Source organism: Hevea brasiliensis, chromosome 6 (genome assembly GCF_030052815.1).
Source record: "Hevea brasiliensis isolate MT/VB/25A 57/8 chromosome 6, ASM3005281v1, whole genome shotgun sequence".
Lineage (NCBI taxonomy): Eukaryota > Viridiplantae > Streptophyta > Magnoliopsida > Malpighiales > Euphorbiaceae > Hevea > Hevea brasiliensis.
In genome coordinates this window covers 81,342,351-81,358,962 of record NC_079498.1, presented here as the reverse complement: position 1 = coordinate 81,358,962, position 16,612 = coordinate 81,342,351, and the positions used below count along the sequence as shown (strand labels likewise).

Below are 16,612 nucleotides of genomic sequence, written 5' to 3'. Positions count from 1 at the left end.
CTAAATTAATATTAAATCAAAATAAATCTATAAATTATTATTTATTGTTTATTATTTTTCATATAAAAATAAATATTAGTAAAATATTATTTTAATATTTAAAATTTATTATTATATTATTGTTTTTTGAAGTTGTTACATATTAAATTTTAATTAATAATAAATAACATATATAATTAATAATTTTATTAATAAATTTTGTTAAAATAAAATATTTTTATTGATAATAATTATTAATTAATTTAATCATAAAAGTAATAAAGAGAAAAAGAGGACAAAAGGGTAATGTTATTCTTTTTAATTAACCTAAAAACCTGCTATTTCAAGTTAAGAGGACTTTTTTTGAAACAAAACTAAAGTTAAAATTTTTATTTTAATAAAACATGCTAGCTTTTAACGTGGAGTTAGACAGGTTTATATTATTTCGTATCAAAGCCTCACTCTGCATTGGTCAGTGAGCAATGTATTAAAATTTGCTGACATTCTTCAGGAGAGGTCAAGGTGAACGAGTCATAACCCAGGTTGCTTCACAATGACGCTCAGTCTAAAAAAGTCAGGAATGATGCATCCATATCAGTTCTGTGAGGAGGTCTTATGTGTTATATAAATGGATTTGCAAACCTCCCTTATGAACTAGCTTTTAAGGTGGAGTTAAGCGGGTTTATATCATTAATGATGCATGCAGGGAGTTCTTAGGTGATATATATATATATATATATATATATATATATATATATGGATTTGAAAACCTCCCCTTATAAGCTAACTTTTGAGATGGAGTTAGGCGAGTTCTTATCATTCTGTATTAGAGCCCCACTCTACATAGGCAGGTGAGCCATGTACAAAGGTTCCCTAATGTTTTTTGGGAGAGATCGAGATGAACGAGCCATACCCTGATTGTTTCATGAGAACGTTCAATTTAAAGGGGTTGAGAATGATATGTACCACATCTGTTTTGCAGGGAGGTCTTTGGTGTTATATATATGGATTTGCAAACTTTTCCTCATGAGCTAGCTTTTGATTTGGAGTTATACCATTTCTTATCACAAATTAAAGTTAAGTGACTGAAATAAAATAACTACATAAGTTGAGAGATGGTTGGCACAATTGATCCTTTTTAAGGAAAATGATTTTTTTTTTCAAAATAAGAAGTCATTTCCTGAACTTTAACAATCTTTATTAGAATGTGAAAATACTTATACATGTATGACATAAATATATATCATCAGTTTAACAGGATTTTTCTTAGCTAGACCTGATTCACTATTGACTCAAGGCACAAAATATATAGTGAGACCTACCTATTAAATACATGAGTCTAACATATTTATATTTTGAGTTTATGATGAATTTAGTCTAGACAAAAATTTTTTTCAATTAGACATTGCAATCAAATAATAAAAATATTTTTATAGAAAAAAATTTCATATATAAAATATTTTCCGTGAAACAACAAGCATTAATCACCACTGACATGAAGTTAAATCCCAAATAATTTCAACCCTTCTCTAAACACCCCAGAACTTAATAATGCACACATCACAAAAATGAGATTACAAATCAAAGCCGCCTAACCATTTGCCTTGAGCATGTCTAAGAAAACCCATAACGGCCACACTTTTGGAGTTAAGCTTCACACTCCTGGTAGTATCCAACTTAATCCACCTCATAGGGGGAGAGGACCAACCAATGAAAACTTCCTATTTAATTTAGACCTAATAGGGCTTCCTCCTTTTTTTTTGTTCTTTTTCTTTTTTTTTTTTAATATGGGGTTAACATATACGCTAATTTAGTTTAGCCATATGACATTTTTTTTTTTTAACTTTCAGATGTATCAAAAAAAAATTGTTTTTTTTGGCCGATCGATGTGGAATATTCTCCAATTTATCATGCCAAAAGTCTTACTTTTATGACCACCTAGAGTCAAGATGGGCTAGGAGGAAGTCATGAGTCTCCAATGATCGAATTAAATTATTAAACTATATTCTTTTTGCCGATCAATGTGGACAATTCTCCAATTTATCATGCCAAAAATTTTACTTTTATGACTATCTAGAGTGCAAGATGGGCTAAGAGTGCAAGATGGAATTTCTTTGATTGAATTAAATTACTAAAGGGACTTTTGCCCTATATTATATTTTAGTCCCTAAATTTTAGAAAATTAATTATTTATTCTTTAAGTTTTGAATTATATTATATTTTAATCTCTGGATATTGAAAAATTAATTATTTAGTCCTTAGATTTTATCCTATATTACACTTTAGTTCCTGAACTTTGAATAATTAATTATTTAGTCCCTAGGTTTTGCACTATATTATACTATAGTCCCTAGATTTGAGAAATAAATTATTTAGTCTCTTTAATTTTAATATAAAGAATAATTTAGTCCTTATAGTTTTAATATTTACAACAATTTCATCAATTGGCAAAAAGACTAAATTGTTCTATATATTAAAATTATAGGGACTAAAATGTGATATAATGCAAAATTTAGAGACTAAATAATTAATTTTCTAAAATTCAAGGATTAAAGTGTAATATAGGGTAAAACTTTAGACTAAATAATTAATTTTTCAAAAATCTAGAGATTAAAGTGTAATATAAAGCAAAACCTAAGGACCAAATTATGAATTTCCCATTATCAAAACCATATTCTTTTTGCTGATCAATGTGGATGATTCTCCAATTTATCATGCCAAAAATTTTACTTTTATGACTATGTAGAAGGCAAGATGGGCTAAGAAGTCAGTTTTCGATGGAATTTCTTTGATTGAGTTAAATTATTAAGACTATCCCATCAACTCTAGAAGCTTTTGAAGTTTACTGAAGTGTAATAGAATTGAGGTTCAAGTCACGTTTACTAATATGCTATAGCTGAATGATATTAAAGTTATGTAAGATAATCAAATCTTAAATTTAAGTTATACTCGACCTTGACATCTGTCAATAAGTTATATGTTTTTAGCTATTGCGACCAAGCATGGCTAGGCAAAGTCTTTTATATTTCATTTGCAGTTTTACATGAATCGAATTGATCTTACTCAAACGAGCACTTAATGGAGAAACCACCTTTGTAGGAAAAATATATAAAAATGTACATATTTACTGTTTTTCAATGGATCCATAATCTTAAGACTTTGGCATAATCTGAAGGACAATTGAGTGAAAGGCCATTGAAGAAAACAACTCCAAAAATTTTATAATACAAACATTCTAGAATGGCATCAACAGTTTTTAAAAGCTTATGGAATATGTTCACACTTGCTCATGTGCTGCAACAGTGAATTTGCTTTTCTTTGAGCTCCGTTAGTTCCACATCTTGCAATATCTACCAGATGTTCATAAACACCATACTGGAGTGCAGCCAAAGTGAAAGATGAATTATTTACCCCCAACTCGAGAAGAACCGATGTGGCACATTCCTTGTTCTTGGGAGTCCCACTTTTTATGATTTCAACAAGAGTTCTTATGAAAGAAAGTCTTCCGATTTCACTTCTTCCTTTAGGATGTGATGCAAGGAGTAATAAGATCGAGAGGGCTTCATCGATCATGCCTATGTTTTTATCCCCAAGCAAATGAAGCCATGGTGTTATGATATCTGCCTTAATGGCCCTGAACTTGTTGGTTTGGTTCAAAGATAAGTTGAAGAGTGCAGTTGCAGCATCCTTTCTACCTCTGATTGTCCCATCCTGTAAAAGATTTACCAAGGGAGGGATTCCATTCGAAGTCCCCACCAGTACTCTGTTCTCATCAAGCATTGACAAGCTAAATAAAGCTGCAGTAGAGTTTTCCCTAGCCTCTTCTGTTCCATTTTGCAAGATATCTATTATAGCAGGAATGGCTCCTTCTCTTGCTATAATTCTTTTGTTTGCTTCATCAATTAACAGGTTCAACAGTGCCGTTGCAGGTTGTTCTTGAAGCATGGAGTCTTGATAGGACAAGAGATGAAACAATGGAGGGATTGCTCCAATATTGGCAATTAAACTCTGTTGTCTGGATTCTCTTTAGAGAGCATGCGGATCTTCAAAATTGCCTCTCTGTACATCAAGCTCAGTGCAGGACCAATTTCGACCAAGCAAGAGATTTCCTTTATAAGTTCAGCATTAGATCCATCATACCCCTCGCAAAGATCCTTCTTAGGCAGTTCAAAATTATTTTTTTCACACCATTGTAATATAAGGTTCCTGAGTGCAAAATTGGGCGCTAAAGACAAGTGATCCAAAGTTTGTCTCGTCTTTGGGCAAGTTCGATGATTAGAACTCAGCCAGTTTTGCATGCTCTCCCTTTCATAAGTCTAAGACAGATGCAAGTGTTGTTTCAGTTTCTAGAGCAGGTTTAAAAAAAAATTTGAAAAATTATGCTTCACTTTTTATATAAATTGGAAATTTGTTTGACTTTACCTGATTACAAAACATTTCAAATGGCAACAGTGATTCTACTTTAAAATAAGTTCCATATTCTATGAGAGCTCAAAATTTTTTCTCAAGTTTCAGTTACTGGAACATGACAGTATCTGGATAATAATTGGAATAACGCGACACTAGACCTTTTCCACATAAGCTATTTGCAAATCCAAGGAATAACTTACGCACAGTACTAAAATATTCCAACTTTGAAGCAAATTATTGTACAAGTAATTCAAAAATCTATATCTCTACAAGTAGACTATCCAAGGTCTAAAGCAACCCTACATGTAGAAAACTCAAATTAAAGCAGCTGATTTCATTTGATCACCCATTTTAACTATGAGTTTAAAATGTTGTCCATGTAAAAGCAGGTTGAAAAAATAATTGTTATGTCCAGTCTGGTTCATATAGTGCCCCAAATCGATGGAAGGTGATTCATCAAGCTAAAACAAGTTGCTATATTACAAAAAATTTATGAACCAAATGTTATTGTGCATATGATGAAAGGATACTATAGCTATTCAATGTGATATTACCTGTCCTGTTGCCACAATTTTAGGAGCTACCATGATCTCTAGAGTAATTGAACAAAGGAATTCAAGAGGAATTAGCGAAAAGATTAACTCCTGCGAAGACTTCTTGGAGATAGGACCATCAAGCTCAATGGTTTCATCGACCCCTGCAATCTGTTTGAGTTTTCCTAGCAGATCTGTTATTTGTTGTATGCTTTCTGCATTCCGGACATCTCTCTCTTTAATTAGCTTTCTAACGGCTACTGTTTATAGTATGTAGTTCTCCAGTCTTTTTAGTATCGCACTATCTACATTACATTCATCCTTTTTGGAGAATACAACCATTATATCCATTGCTAGTTCTATATCTTGTGTGTCAGTTCGCCCCTTGGCTCTTTTAAGTTGCATATGCATTAGCTCAAACTTTACAAATAATTACGTACAGAAAATTTTAAAATAAAATTACAGAGACTACTTTCACACAGAACACTTAAACAACTGAACCAGAATACATTCCTAAAGTAACCCATAGTTGCATTACAATGCTAATTCCCAAATCACATCCTTAAATTGCATTAGTAAGAAAATAAACCAGTAAAAACATCATGAGTTCCCGATCATCTTTGTGAACATATTCTTCAGAAAGACCACTTGATGAACACCTTTCGCGGTTAACAGTATCTCATTACCCATTAAAAAAGACCAATGGAAATGCTTACTTTACAACAAAAGTTATTATTAGTCAAATATGCTAGAAAATAATGAAGGAACACTATGTAGCTTATATATGTGATGACATCAACAGTGAAATGATAGAGATGAGAGTGAAAAAAATTTGAGCACCTCAACTGCAAAACTCATATTTTACTAATGAAATTCAAGGTATACACCCAGGTATAGTATTGAGAAAATGAAATGAATGATCACCTCATTTTGCAAATCTCTCTCTAATCAGTAGATCTAACCATATGAGGACTTGCTGCTTCTAATTAACAGATCCTCAAGAAACTTAAGGCAAAAAGCAAATTAACAACTAACAAGAGAGACTTGCCTGTTCTTTCACTTCAACTGAGATCCCAAACTCATCGTAAGGCACAGCATCCAAAGCCTAATTTAATTTGTCATATATAGAATGAAATCTACCCATCACTACATCACTCTCCAATGCTTGATTTATTTCAACACAAATCTCAAGCACATAGAAAGAACCCACAACACATAAGCACAATAGATGAAAAGTAGATACTAACCAGATAAATGTTGCTTCCACAGCTACATTTCTTGAGCAACTTCTTGGCACCGAGAACTGCCTTCTTCAAATTAAGCAAGCAATTCAAATCCTCACTTGAAACCAACTTGTCAGACTTCCTTTATCCCTTCCAAAAGAGGTGCCAACAGCTTCAATCTCCGCACCAACTTCAATCACTTTTTCTGTGTGTTCTACTGTACCCAGTATAGCATCCAACAGTCTCAATGACCTCCATCATATCCCTAACCACATCAGTCATCTCCACCAGTGGTTGAACTGGAAGCACCCCCTTTTTTGTTTTCTCTCTCCATTACCTTCTGCTTCTCCACTTCTGACTTGCAAGCTCAGAGTCCTAAAAGGTCTTAACTCTTAAGCAGTTAAAAATACCATTAATCGAGCAATCTTTATGTTTACATGATGCAATCCAAAACGCAGGTCATAAACAGAAATAGGAATGGACCCCTCTTTGATACGGTATTCTCCAGAAAAGGAAAGGAAATGAAAACCCATAGCACGGTGAGACAATTTATGGATGTTTAACATTAATATAATAATTTCAAAAATTCTTACATCGTTTGAAGATTCTTAAAGAAGAAAACAGAGCAGCTATTAAAATTATTGGCAAATTATAAGTTAGCTTTGATATATGCTAAAGAAATATAATTTAATTCCTTTATTTTTATTTTTATTTTTTAACCTCTCATATTTGATTTCATCGATTAAATGATTTTATTCAATTTATCGTTATTTATTAGTTAAATGACTAAAATACTCAGTGTTGAAAAAATTATCTCTAATAAATTTGAAAAGATATTGCCAATAATTTATATTATATTTTTTTTATAAATACAAAATCAATCAATAAAAAGTGTAACAATTTGTAAATCATTTTGTCTCAATATGCTCTTTTATATCATTCCTTCCAAAAAATTAACACCGGTATCAGAGCTAATTTTTTAATGGCCTGTGAATATGAGAGATTCAAGATGAAAAAAGAAAAAGAAGAAATAGAGAAAAAAAAAAAAAGCCTAACAAATTAGACACAAGCCAAAAGCAAGATTGCAGTATGGAAGGTTTTTGTTATTCAATCTGCATATGTAATAAAAAAAAAAGCACAACATCGTGCCAAGACAAACCAAGCTAGGAGGAGAATAAGAAGTACTTCTCCAAAGACAATAAAATTAATTCAAGTTAAACCAAGCCAAGGACTTCTCCAAAAATAACAAAACCAAGCTAAGAGGAGGTAGTCAAACACTTCCAACAAAACAAAATCAAGCAAGGAGTAACAAAATGCCAAGTGACCTAAGCATGTCCATAAACTATAAAAAAAAATGATGAAGAGACCGTCATCGTCTCAAAATAGCGACAACATCATCAAAGCAAGCACATGCAGGAAAAAAAAAAGATTGTTAAAAGAGAAGCTAAAGAATGAAGATGCTTGATGGCAAATTCAAAACTGCAGCAAACGATGCAAGGAGGAGTGTTGGAGTGTCTCATTTGCTGCAAATAAAAAGTTAAAAGAAGATAAAGATCATCTCCAATAAAATTGAAAAGATGCTGCCAATAACTTCTATCATATTTTTGAGATTTTCTATTATATTTTTGAATTTTAAATTTATAATCTTTAGCAGATTTTAGCCAGCAATGTTAATAATAAGTGTAACAATTTATAGACCATTCAATCTCAATTTGTGCTTTTATCCTTCCTTCCAAAAAACCAACAACTGTAAACTTATTTTCAATCAATAGTTTTTCATCTAAATTTTATATTTAAAACATAATATATATATATATATATATATATATATATATATATATATATGTATATTATATCTAAAATATAATAAATATTAGTTTTCATTAACATATCGCTCATATGTGTCCTAAATTTTAAGAATATTTTTTTACTAACATATCTAAATTGTTATCTCAAATACAACCATAAGTTAAAGACATGACATATAATTGAGAATAGAAAACTTAAACTTACCATGCATAAGTATGTAGTGATATACCACATAGGGCATTAAGAAGCTCCTCTACTAGCTTTTGCATGTTTAGTTGTTGGTGTTATTACACCGAAAGTCCCTTAACAATGAGAGTATAAAAGGCTAACTGCTTGTCTTTTTGTCCAAAAGTAACTTGAACTCTCACTTTTCTCTCTCTAAATTTTTGAAGACATGCAAGAAGGTTTTTGAAGAGATTTCCTTGACATCTATAAGTTTTAAAGGTGAATTCTTCCATTTAGAAACTTGGGGGAGCGGATTCAAGCTTTGGGTCTTTGGTTCTCTCACTTCCAGGCTCCAAGAAAAGAGGTAACTTTCTTTTCTTCTTGATCTAATAGGAAGATCCAAGCATGTTGATGAGGAATTTCGTTTTTATAACTTTAATTTCATGTGAAGTTATGGTTAAGATGAGTTTTGGGAAGTTTATGCATATTAGGATTAGGATTTTGTGATTTTATTTTGGAATTACATGTTTTATTGTTAGTTTAGTCATGTTTAAGTGTTTTGGGCCTTAAATGGTTAGCTTCCCTTAATGGATTTGAGGGAATCCTTGTTTATATTATGTTAGTTTTGGGGAAAACCTAGGTTTTTGTGTTCTTGGATGATGTATGTTGGAATTGAGTATAATTTCAAGTTGTTTTAGGCCCTAAAGACATGCTTATATGTTTAGTTTGAGTTTCAAAACCTTGAAGTGAGTTTGGGTGTTGATGGGAAAAGGATTCTGCATTTTTTCGACTTGAAAATTCTAGAAATTCCTAGGTTCAGTTACTAAAAGTCATAGTTTCTACAACTAAAGCATGTAATTTCTTAGGAAAATCTAGAAAATTTCCAAGTTCAGTAGTCAAAGTCCCAAACTTTGGCAGCCACAGTCTATACTAGACTAAAAGGCCAGCAGCTGAAGTGGGTTCTACCAGGCCTATTCTCCCTTCTCTTCTAAGGTTCCAAAACATGATTTTATAGATCCTAAGGGCATAGAATAAGATGTTTGTTATATGTGTAGAATTCTAGAGCTTCAAATAACTCCTTAGATTCTGATATTTGTAGGATCAGACTTGAGGATATCTAAGGCTAGCTACCATTCAAGTTAGGTGATTGATAGGCTATATGAGGTGAGTAATATGATTCATGATCATCCACATGCATCATTTCATTATTTACTAAGGTGTATATATCTAAAATACGAATATATTGCATTTTTCATAATGTTGTTAATGCATAACGGAATTTGGATGACCCACTAATTTCCCCTATGTTATGTATATGTTATGTTTATGATGTGATCATGCATAATCTGTAGTGGTAAGGGTAGCCTAATAAGATCCTAATACACTACTTTTAAGCGAAAGTCTTGAAAAGCCTCTGTATGAGCCAGGCATATTGGATATATTAAGTGGAAGTCCTGAGGAGCCTCTATATGAGCCAAGAATATTGGATCTGGGGAATCACTGGTGACAAGTCCATCTTATGTGGAATGTTAATGATATGAAAACTCATTTGGATGATGTATTGCATATGTATGAAATGAATGATATAATTAATTGATGTTGGTTAGTTTACTCACTGAGCTTATGTAAGCTCAACCCTTTCCCCTGACCCCCAGGTGCAAAAGTGTAGGAGTAGAAGAGTCTTTTAGAGGTTGAGCATCAGGCGTAGCTGTAACATGTTTATATGTATATTGTATGTTTAGTGGACATGTAATATGTAAAGGAATACTTATTGTGTTGGTATTCAAGTTTTTAATAAATGTTGTACCTTAAGTATAAGTGATGTATTTATGGATATTTGTAATCTAAGCTAACTTTTTTTTAAGTATATATGTTGAACTAATTACACTTTGGTGATTTTATGTATGTATAGGTTTAAATTCTGAACCAATTTTATGGTAATTTATGAATGAGAAAACTAAAATGTAATAGTTTGGAGTGTGCTTGGATTGTGAGATACAGGGTTATGTTTATGTTTAATAGGTTTTTAGGCTTGCTACGGGTTTCGGGAGCCTTAAGCTAACTCAATCCCTAGCGCCCGTAACAACCCCTAGTTTGGGTCATTACAAAGTTGGTTTCAGAGCTCTAGGTTAGATGAGTAGACCTAGACACTAGCAAATGCATAGGATGAGTATGAAAAGGAAGTATGTTCACTAGCACAGTTAGGAAAATACTTATCCGGTAGGGTTAAGTCCCTATTTATTATATGTTGTATGCTATATGTGTGCTATGTTTCATGCTCTATTTGATGATATGATGTGTGTTCATGAGACTCCACATGAACTTTATATGTGCTCAACACTTTTTGTTTGTTTTCAGAAAATATGAGGTTTAAGATGGTCCGCTAGGTTGACCAGTGCCTCACCCGAGAAAGAGGGTATTGGAGCACTACCCGCTAACCCTATTGTCAGGGAGAGAGCAAGTAAAAGTGGAAGGGGAGAATCTTCAAGAGGTTTAATAAGGTCTTTTGAGGTTAGTAGGGAGACCTTTAGTGCACCTAAAATGTCAAAAGATGCACAAAGGGGTTCTCTTGGTCTTCCACAATAGTGTGAGAATCCTGAGTCTTTAGGCATGGGAAGAGTGGGAGAAGACAATTTTATTGAGGTAGAAGATGAGTAGAATTTATGTCCCCACCTCAGCAAGGGTTGGAATATGGGTTTGGATATGGCTATCCATAACAGGTAAGTTTTGGAGTTTGTGGGCTACCCCCAGTATCCCTCCTTCATGCCCTACCCACCTTACTTCCCACAGTTTAACCCATATCCCATGTATCCTCTCCAATAATATCCTCATAGCTCTTCAACCACCATGGGAACTCAAAACCCATGGAGGGAGTTACAGGAGAGCAAGTACCACTACCACCTCCTATAACCCCAATAATTCTGACATAAGAGACTGGAACAAGGGGTAGAGATAAGGTAAAGATGATGGACTACTTGAAGCTAGATGCATCTAAATACAAAAAGGGAGATGATCCTTTTGAGTATGTTAAGGCGATCAAAATGATAGTAGATGAATTAGGTGCCAATGGCAGTAAGGCCATTCAGATGGCCAGCTTTACCTTGAAATGTAAAAAGGCTAAGGAATGGTACAAGGCTTCTATTGCTGATAAGGTTGACAACATGACCTGGTCTCAATTTATGGCAAAATTTACTAACTGGGCCTTCTTAGAAAGCTCTAGGGACTTAAAGGTGGTAGAGTTTGAGTAGTTGAGACAGACAGCTAGTATAAGTGTAGATGAGCATACAAATAAATTTATGGATCTCCTATAGTATGTGGGCAAGAGTATGATACTAATAAAAAGAAAGCTAAGAGATACACCCAGAGGTTGCACTCCAGATATTCTTCTTTGATTTTGACTATTGAAACCCACAGTTTTCATTCGATAATAGATGCAACAAGGAAGATGGAAGATGGGGCTATCATTGAAGAGAGTCTAGATCTAAAAAGTATTAAGGCTTAACAGTCCTTCATTCCAAAGGCCACAGATGCTGGGAGGTTTAGTCACATGACCAAGGCTAGTTCTGCATCCGAGACTAAGAAGGAGAAAGAAGGAAAGTTTAGCAAGAAACAAAAGAAGAATAAGTTCTGGAATAGAATCAAGTCGAGCCTTAGGATGGGAAGCAAATCTAGTTTAAGTTTGAACACTTCTGGTTATGCTAGATGTGGGAAATCACATCAAAGACCATGCAAGTTTGGAACCTTTAAGTATTACAGATGTGGACAAGAGGGACACATGTCATAGGAGTGTCCCAATATGGAAAGGGTAGCTTTTTAATAAGTAGGGTTAGGCAGTGTGACCCAACTAGTAGCGAGACTAACTTTTAAGGGTCCCCCATCAAGAAGGGGACAGGGTAGAGGATGAGGCTCTTCATCCTCCACAACAAGTTGACAGGGAAGGGGTTCTATAGCACCAACTTAGATCTTTATCATGATACAACGGGAAGCCAATGCCTCTAACATTGTGGTGTCCGGTAACCTTTGCATAGGAAGTTTCAATGTGCATGCTTTGATTGATCTGGGTGCATCACACTTTTTTGTTAACCTTGATACAGTCATAAGATTAGGATTGGTAATCTCAAGTTTAGAATTTCTGTTGCTTATTAGTAGACCCAAATGTGACCCTTCGATAATCGAAATGATCAATTATGCTTGTCCAATGATGAATGAGCATAGGCATTTTCTAGCTGACTTAGTAGTTCTAGAATTGATAGATTTTAATGTCATTCTAGGAATATATTGGCTCTCAGCTAACTATGCTACCTTAGACTATAAAAGCAAGATAGTAGAGCTTAGATGACAAGATGGGTCAGTTACAGTGTTCCAAGGAGATCAGGTAGCACTTGTAAAGGGTATGATCTCAGCCATGCAAGTCAAAAAGATGCTTTGAAAAAGGTGTAGAGGGTTTATAGCACATGTTAAAGAAGTTATGGCAAAAAAAGGTTGACCAGGATCAATTCCTATAGTAAGAGAATTTCCATATGTGTTTCCAAAAAAGTTACTTAGATTGCCACCTAAGAGGGAGAAAGATTTTGAAATTGATCTAGTGCCTAGCACTAGACTCATATCTATCCCTCCTTATAGGATGTCTCCTGCAAAGCTGAAGGAGTTAAAGAAACAACTGTAGGATTTAGTGGTAAGGGGTTCATTAGACTGAGTACCTATCCTGTAATACCCTACCCCTCTGTAAGGCATAACATGATCCCGTAGTATATCTAAAGAATTATCAACTTCATCTACTGATAATCCATTAAATACACTACAAGGGATTTTAAAACTTTTCTTACTTCTTTTACAGTGGTGAGCACTATTTACAAGTGTTAAAAACCTTTTTGAACTGAAGTGAAACAGCTAACACATTTGGACTATTAGTAATTTCTGTAAAAATTTTGGCAGAGTGCCATCTGTATTTTGGATAAAACAGTTCTTCAAAAACCTGTAAAAAAAAATATTTCAATATATTTCTAAATCTCAACTCCAACAGTTAAACAACACAATATATTTCTCAACTCAAATCCACAATAATTTTTCAAAGACTGAGATAAAAGAAATACAGTACAATTTTTATAAGCCAAAACAACTCATAATTTATTTTACAACTTCAATGTACAATTTTAATTTACAACTGCTCAAAACCAAGAACAATATGTACATACAGTGAACATACATTACAGTACAAAATGCAAAATATGGTATACTCAATATACCCAATGATCTCTCATTTGGATACACTAGCGACCTAGTCTGCACGCTCGTCTGTCTACTGCGGACAAAGAATGAAAAGCTATCGCTGAGACAATGTCTCAGTGGTGCACAACACTAACCAAATACAACTTTAAATCACAAATCATAAGTCATATAAATAGTGGATACTTAAACCATAGTTAAATTCAAGACAATGAATGTCATAAAGAATTTAAACTTCATTTCACAATATCACAATAAATCTCAATAAGTCAAAACATGGTTAAATTCAAAAGACAGTGAATGTCAATAAGAATTTAAACTCCATTTCACAATCTTACAATACGTATCAATAAATCACACATAGCTTAAATCATGTTCCAAAGTTCAATTCGTCCCAAAAGCCTATGGCTAATGAGGAATAACATAGCTAGCTGGCAAAAATATGAGTACTCATTCTATTAGTCCTCAACAGGCACACACCTCAACACTTCAGCCAGAGAGGGAATTCAATTCGTTCCACTAGACAAGCTAGCGAGGAATACAATCAATATACATGATAGCTATGGTTTCAAACCATTTACAATGCTTTTCAATCAATAAGTATCCATCAAATGTCATTCAAACAAATTTTCACAGTTTCACAATTTAAAACAATAATATACAAATAGCCATAATTTATTTCAATAAAAAAAAAATTCAGAAGAAATAGCTATTGTGCACAAACCTCTGATAACTATCTCCTGGCCTTGACTCAGTGTTTCCTTCCCTTTCCCTGAGTCTTTGCTAACTGAGAAACACAATTTGAAGTGTTTCAGTACTTAATTAAACTGTCTCTAACGATAATGCTTGATAAGTAATTCACTGAATGCTATTATTTGCTTAGTCAACCTAATATGTCGACCCTCGGTGCATTCTAGGTAATTTAGGTTTTAATGTTACTAATATGTCACATTCGATAGTCTTTTAGAGTTGGTACATGTTACCAAATTTATTTCCATGTATATTGCGTTTTCTTGCAATTTGCTGGATTTCGGGATACTAGTTTGACCTAGCCGGACGACCTAGTTCCCTCGGTTTTTGGGTTTCGGTCAAAACTACAAACTTGTAGATCTATGTCTTATTGCAGGCGGTGCAAAATTTTAGGTCATTCTGAGTTATGTAGACCAAGTTATGGCCATTTTATTATTGCTGGTCAAAATGCATCAAAATTGGTCACTTTAGGTCATTTTAGGTCAATTTTGGTTCGGCCAATTTTTGGACCCGAACTTGTGCAAGCTGTTTGACTTGCTTATGGTCATTTCTGGGCTTTGGTGTCTTCATAAGACTTGTAGATATAGGTCTTAACTATTCATGGTCAAAATTTTAGGTCAATTGGACCTGTTTTGAGTGAGTTATGGCCTAAACACTAACTGCTGCCCAAATGGTCAATTTTCAGGCCTTAATTGCACTAATCCGGATTTGGTCATTTTTCAAGTTACCTTACAAGTAGAATTTTTGCAAGCTTCCTTCATGAAAGTTGGCACATTTTGTGCCTAGTTTCACCTCCAATTGGTCTTATACCAATTGGAGCCACACACTTAAGGTTCTAGGCCCAAAACACAAACTGCCCTATTGCATTTTGTTCATACTCATCAAAGATCACTTTTAACACTTACCAAACTCTACATTCATGCCAATTTTGGTTTGTACTATAACCTAAACATATTTCACAATATGTTGTTGATCATTTTGGCAACTTATAATCACACTCAACATACACCATATAGTGCAGAATTTTTCAACTCAATTACAACAATTTAATCACCTAATCATAACATATAACTTCTCCACTATCATAACATATATCTTCACCACTAACTTACATATATATTTGGCAAACTTTAGGACCACAATTCATCAAACAATTCCATGAATTCCAGCATTCTTCAAAGAGTTAACAAGCTTCCGCATTTGTAAACCTCCTAACATTGCTTTCAAGCTCAATTCTCCACTTGGTCCACCATTACATATACATGAAGTTAACTTATCAAAACTTTAAATCACATTAGTCAACATTAATTCTCCACAATACATGTAATAATATTTCATTTAGTGTACAATTCCATGGCTGTCCATTTAGGCAATCCCGCATAGAATTCAAACTCAACATACATTTCCAACTCAAGTGCTCAACTTAACATACACCAATAATTAACCTACTAAACTTTGATTTACTTTAATCAACACCAATACCCATCAATTGCATGTGAAAAATAATTCAAGTTCTTTACTTACCATGGCTGCCTAAACTAGTACATAATAACAATTCACCAAAACCTCAAAATTTCTTCATCAATTCATTCATCTCAAGCTTCCCATAAACTTTACTTAAGAAAGAAATCAATTTAAACACTTACCTATTGTTGGGGCTTATTAAATCTTCACCAAACTCCCTTGAATTTAGTATCTATTTCTTCCTTGTGATGTGGGGATCAAAATTTGTGAAGTGACTTTGGTGTTTGGGTTGGAAATGGAGGAGGTTAGGAAGCTCTCTCAAGTTTCGGCCATGGAGGATTTTGAAGGATTCATTTCGGCATGGAGGAATGAAGGTTGAAGATGAAGTACTTAGTGGATTTACACCTGCCCACATAGTGATTAATTTAACCCATAGTGCTCCACTCACCATAAATTAACTATATTATATGTTTTAAAGTGTTAATTACTCAATTTATGCCCCATTTTTGCTATTTACATTAGGTACCACTAATTTAATTTTTCATTATATTTTCCAAGTGTAATATCATGTATTTTTAATGGAAATTTAGGTCAAAAGACAACTCGGGGTGTCAAATGACCACAATGCCCCTGTTCGGGTTGCATTCCCGATTTTTCGGTAACACCGGGTTTTGTCCGTTTTTTCGATTTCTCACTTTTCTTTGTACTAATTAATTAATTTTTCTTTGATATTTCTAATGATATTTATACTTCAATTGATGTCTCTTTAAGTCTTAAAAATATTTTCCAGGGTTCCCCGCGGTCCAGGGCTAGTCAACGGTCCACGCCGTGACTTCCCAGTGCGGTCACCCATCGCTAGGGTTCTCGGCTCGCTTAACTTGGTTACATTTATTTGCTATTATTTTTTCTTTGTTTTTCTTGTATTTTCTTTTCATGTATTTCATTATTTCGTGTCTCCTCACTCATATCGAAATGTAGTTCTAGGCATCCTAGCTGTCCAGACAACACTGGTCACCAGAACAGTAGAACGCACTACCGAACATAGGGGTGTTA

At 33.7% G+C, this 16,612-nt stretch overlaps 1 pseudogene; it reads right to left on the bottom strand.

The window, feature by feature from the left end:
* Positions 1-3,046: 3,046 nt before the first annotated feature.
* Positions 3,047-6,759, bottom strand: LOC110634220 (U-box domain-containing protein 15-like; annotated as a pseudogene).
* Between the last annotated feature and the right edge of the window lie 9,853 nt (positions 6,760-16,612).